This window comes from Thalassophryne amazonica, chromosome 11 (genome assembly GCF_902500255.1).
Source record: "Thalassophryne amazonica chromosome 11, fThaAma1.1, whole genome shotgun sequence".
NCBI lineage: Eukaryota > Metazoa > Chordata > Actinopteri > Batrachoidiformes > Batrachoididae > Thalassophryne > Thalassophryne amazonica.
Window position 1 is genome coordinate 39,675,664 of NC_047113.1, and position 6,000 is coordinate 39,681,663.

Sequence of the window (6,000 nt, forward strand, 5' to 3'; positions counted from 1 at the left end):
AGGAAAAACAAACTGCAAAGGAAACAGGTTTCCCACTATTACAGGTCACATGACATACAGAAGGAGACATTCTAAAATACATGGCACTACATGTGGATGGATTAAGAGACATAGAGCTTGATGAACGTTCTAACAGATGATGTCATGGCAATATTGGGTTTAGAAAAATACCAATATTCATCTAAACACGTTCGTCGCTGTGACTTATGGAATTAAAGTTCTCCTGAGAGCCTCGCTAGAATGACAGTTATCACAAGATGACAAAACCCAGCAGTGGGTCAGTCATGAATGGAAAGGCTGTCATTCCACAATATTTTATTTTTTGCTGATGTTATTTTCATGTCATTATGGGGTGTTGTGAGTAGAATTTTGAGTGGGAAAAAAAAAATTACTCCATTTTGGAATAACATGATAAAATGTGGAAAAAGTGAAGTGCTATGAATACTTACCGGATGCATGGTATTTGTATTCAAGATGGCGGGATCGGCGGAAATTACGTTAATCCAAGACTGCAGTAGACCGGAAATGGTAACTCATTGATACGACCACACGCCAACCCTTACACACACACACACAAAAGCGCTGCTCCTGGCATGTACTACAAAATCATTTCACTCTGCTGGAAACGCTTGATTTCTTTCAAAATCTTCACATATCATTTCTTCGTTATTCCTTCCACCTTGAGATTTCCAGTTCCAGATGTGCTGAAGCATCCCCACTGCATAATACTCCCACTGCCATGTTTCACTGTGATGATGGTGGTTTCTGGGTTCTTCGCCTTTTCCTTCTTTCTCCAAATACATATAAGCAAAATCTTTAGAGCCAAAGAGCTCTAGTTATGTCTCATCTGACCAAAGGACATACTTCCAGCATACGTAATCTTTCTCCAGGTTGTCCTTAGCATACTACAGTCTGACTTTAAGGTGTCTCTTCTGCAGAAGTGGAGTTTTTCTTGGCCTGCAACTTCAGAGTCCATTCCTGTCCAGGGCTCTAGTGACTGTCTTCTTTGAGATGACAATTCCTGACTTGGCCAAGTCATTCACGAGTGTCTTAGCAGTTGTTCTGGGGTCTTTACACACATCTCTCATTAGTTTTCTTTCCAGAATCTCTGAATTATTTGCTTCTTACCTCTGCCAGGCTTGTTCTTACTCCAGTTCTTAACACTTGTAAACTCTGTGATACTTTGAATGTCCTTTTCCTCTTTTGTGAGCATCAACAATTCTTATTCTCAAGTCTGAACTAATTTCTTTTGATGCTTTCTGAAGTGACATCTCAAACGCTTACTGAAGTTTTTATACTGTGTGTACATTGGATGATAACCCTCAGTTTTAACTTGATTTTACAAGCTTTGGACATTACAAACTTAAAGCACATCATTGCACAACAGTGATTTGTGCTATGGTTCAACAAAATGATCAGCTCTGAAGAAGCTAATAATTTTGACCCTCACAATTTTTGTTTTTTGTGAAAAATAAAAATTGTGTGCAAAATAAAATAATGTAAACTTCCAAATTAGAAGTAGAATGTTTAGAAATGCTGTCTTGAAAATTCCTTGATATGTTTTTTAAAAAAAGCACTGAAAATGTTTGAAGAAATCATTCAATTTCATCGAGGGCTAACAATTTTGTCCTCATCTGTATATTTTGTTTGAATCAGTATAAATCAGAAATATGCTGTTCAAGCATTTTTTTTTTTTGTTGTTGTTGCATCTGTCCCACCCTCTTATGCACCTGTTAGGTCTCCTGCTGTTGTGAATCTGCAGTAACTGAATAACACACTGCACATTTAATTACATTGTTTTCTTTTTTGTTTGTGTGTGTGATATATTGACAAAGAATTTGTGTATTAATGTGAAAGTTGTTACATAAGATCATCTCATAACAAGCTCTCAGAGAGTTTTGGCGTTGGGTGCATATACAGTGAGGAAATAAGTATTTGAACACCCTGCAATTTTGCAAGTACTCCCACTTAGAAATCATGGAGGGGTCTGAAATTTTCATCTTAGGTGCATGTCCACTGTGAGAGACATAATCTTAAAAAAAAAAAAAATCCAGAAATCACAATGTATGATTTTTTAATAATTTATTTGAATGTTACTGCTGCAAATAAGTATTTGAACACCTGTGAAAATAAATGTTAATATTTGGTACAGTAGCCTTTGTTTGCAATTACAGAGGTCAAACGTTTCCTGTAGTTTTTCACCAGATTTGCACACACTGCAGCAGGGATTTTGGTCCACTCCTCCATACAGATCTCTAGATCTTTCAGGTTTGGAGATTCAGCTCCCGCCAAAGATTTTCTATTGAGTTCAGGGCTGGAGACTGGCCAGGCCACTCCAGGACCTTGAAATGCTTCTTATGGAGCCCCTCCTTAGTTGCCCTGGCTGTGTGTTTGGGGTCATTGTCATGCTGGAAGACCCAGCCATGACCCATCTTCAATGCTCTTACTGAGGGAAGGAGGTTGTTTGCCAAAATCTTGCAATACATGACCCCATCCATCCTCCCTTCAATACGGTGCAGTCGTCCTGTCCCCTTTGCAGAAGAGCACCCCCAGAATATGATGTTTCCACCCCCATGTTTCACGGTTGGGATGGTTTTCTTGGGGTTGTTCTCATCCTCTAAACATGATAAGTGGAGTTGATTCCAAAAAGCTCTATTCTGGTCTCATCTGACCACATGACCTTCTCCCATGCCTCCTCTGGATCATCCAGATGGTCACTGGTGAACTTCAAACGGGCCTGGACATGTGCTGGCTTGAGCAGGGGGACCTTGCTGCCCTGCAGGATTTTAAACCATGACAGCATCATGTGTTACTAATGTAATCTTTGTGACTGTGGTCCCAGCTCTCTTCAGGTCATTGACCAGGTCCTCCTGTGTAATAAATAATCATAACAGTTGTTGTCTTCTACCAAGCTGCTTGCCTGTTGTTCTGTAGTCCATCCCAGCCTTGTGCAGGTCTACAGTTTTGTCCCTGGTGTCCTTAGACAGCTCTTTGGTCTTGGCTATGGTGGACAGGTTGGAGTGTGATTGATTGAGTGTGTGAACAGGTGTCTTTTATACAGGTAACAAGTTCAAACAGGTGCAATTAATACAGGTAAAGAGTGCAGAATAATAGGGCTTCTTAAAGAAAAATGAACAGGTCTGTGTGAGCCAGAATTCTTGCTGGTTGTTCAAATATTTATTTGCAGCAGTAGCATACAAATAAATTCTTAAAAAAAAAAAATCATACATTGTGATTTCCGGAATTTTTTTTTATTTTTTTTTAGATTATGTCTCTCACAGTGGACATACACCTAAGACGAAAATTTCAGACCCCTCCATGATTTCTAAGTGGGAGAACTTGCAAATCCGCAGGGTGTTCAAATACTTATTTTCCTCACTGTAGATTGTAATTTTAGAGAGAGCAGAGTCACTGAAACCTCATATATGCGAGAACTCTACAAGATCTTCATGTATTGCGATCAAACTTACAACTGTAGATTATACCTTTCTTCAATCTTACACACGCTTGAGGTTGTCCTTGGGGGTGCAGATTAGGGTCTATATCACCCTTACAGGTGCATATCAGAAAATTACTGTATCTTGAAAAAGCTCAATATATTTTATCAGGTATTTCAGACTGAAAATTTTATATATACTAGATTCATTACATAGAAACTAAAATGTTTCAACATTTTTTTTATTTTAGTTTTGATAATTATACCCTACAGCCCCCCCCCCCCCAAAAAAAAATGTTTACCTAAAAACATTAGAATATTTCATAAGATCAGTTTAAAAAAGTATAATACAGAACTGCCCAAATTCAAAAGTATGTTCATTTATGCACTCAGTCTTTTGAATGAATGTTGCATGGTATGGAGGCAATCAGCCTGTGGCATTGCTGAGGTGTTATGGAAGCCCAGGTTGTTTCCCAGAAACTTTCAGCTCATCTGTATTGTTGGATCTTGTGTTCCTTAATCTTCTTGACAATACCACACAGAGAATCTATGAGGTGTTGTCATGGGGCTGTTGTTGCACAGTGGGTAGTAGGTACGAAGTTGTGCTGGAACAGGAAATCAGCATCTCCATAAAGATGGTCAGCAAATGGAAGCATGAAGTTCTGCGCTGACTTTGGACTTGATAAAACACAGTTGACCAACACCAGCAGATGACACAAAACCCCATATCCTGACTGACTGTGGAAACATCAAACTGGGCTTCAAGCAACTTGGATTCTGTGCCTCTTCATGCTTCTCCCAGATTCTGGGACCTAGATTTCTGAAGGAGATGCAAAATTTACTTTAATTTAGACCAGTTCTTTAGACCTTTCCAGTTCTTTTTCTCCTGAGCTCAGATAAGGCAATTCTGACAGTGTCTCCAGGTCAGGAGTGACTTGACACTAGGAATGCAACACTTGTAGTCCATTTCCTGGACTGTGGCTCTTTCCGTCAACTTTTCGTGAACATGCCTTGATCCAGCACTCTGCTGTCAGTGAGTGTCTTCTGGACAACTGTCAAGTCAGTAGTCTTTCCTAGGATTGTGGTTGTGTGTACTGAACCATACTGACAGATTCATGATATTTATAGTGCATAAATAGTTACTTGAAATTAAACACTGTAGTATTTGGAGATATACATTTTATGTTTTGGGAAGCCATGGTCCATACAGTGCATCTGGAAAGTATTCACAGCACTTCACTTTTTTTCACATTTTGTTATGTTACAGCCTTATTCCAAAATGGATGAAATAAAATTTTTCTCAAACTTATACATGCAATACCCCATAATGGCAATGTGAAAAAAATGTTTGTTTTTTTGCAAATTTATTTAAAATAATATATTTTTTTAAAAAAAACCCTAAGAAATCACATGTACCTAAGTATTCACAGCCTTTGCCATGAAGCTCAGCACAATATTCATACAGTGCATCCAAAAAGTATGCACATTGCTTCACTTTTGCCATTTTTTAATGTTACAGCCTTATTCCAAAATAGATGAAATTCATTTTATTTTCCTTAACGTTTTACACACAATATCCCATAATGACAATGTGAATAAGTTTTTTGTTGTTGTTTTGAGTTTTTTGAGTATTTATTAAAAATAAAAAACTACTAAATCACATGAAAATTCAGTAAGGTATATCTTACATATTATATTCCAGTTCTAAGGTGGAACGATGCCAGTATACAAAGGTATATCTAATAAGGAAGAGTAAAATAGGAGAGTAGAAAAGAGTAGAGTAGAGCCACTTAGGTGCCTGGTCTTGAGAACCAGGGATGGAGGTTAAAAAGCATTTTTATCCCATGGGAACTCTCCCTACCCACCCAAGCAGCTCAAGAAAAAGGTATATATAACATAAGAAGGATGTACATAGTATTCACAGCCTTTGCCATGAAGCTCAAATTGAACTTAGGTGCATCCTGTTTTCACTGATCATCCTTGAGATGTTTCTGCAGCTTAATTGGAGTCCACCTGGTGTAAATTCAGTTGACTGAACATGATTTGGAAAGACATATACCTGTCTACATATAAGGTCCCAGAGTTGACAGTGCATGTCAGAGCACAAACCAAGCATGAAGTCAAAGGAATTGGCTGTAGACCTCCAAGACAGGATTGTCTTGAGGCACAAATCTGGGGAAGGGCACAAAACCATTTCTGCTGCTTTGAAGGTCCCAATGAAGAAGTTTGGATCCACCAGGACTTTTCCTAGACCTAGCCACCCCTCTAAACTGAGCGATCGGGGAGGTGACCAAGAACCCAATGGTCCCTCTTTTAGAGCTCCAGCATTCTTCTGGAGAGAGAGGAGAACCTTCCAGAAGGACAACCATCTCTGCAGCAATCCACCAATTAGGCCTGTATAGTAGTGTGGCCAGACAGAAGCCACTCCTTAGTAAAAGGCGCATGGCAGCCCATCTGGAGTTTATCAAAAGGCACCTGAAGGACTCTCAGACCATGAGGAACAAAATTCTCTGTTCTAATGAGACAAAGACTGAACTCTTTGGCATGAATGCCAGGCGCCATGT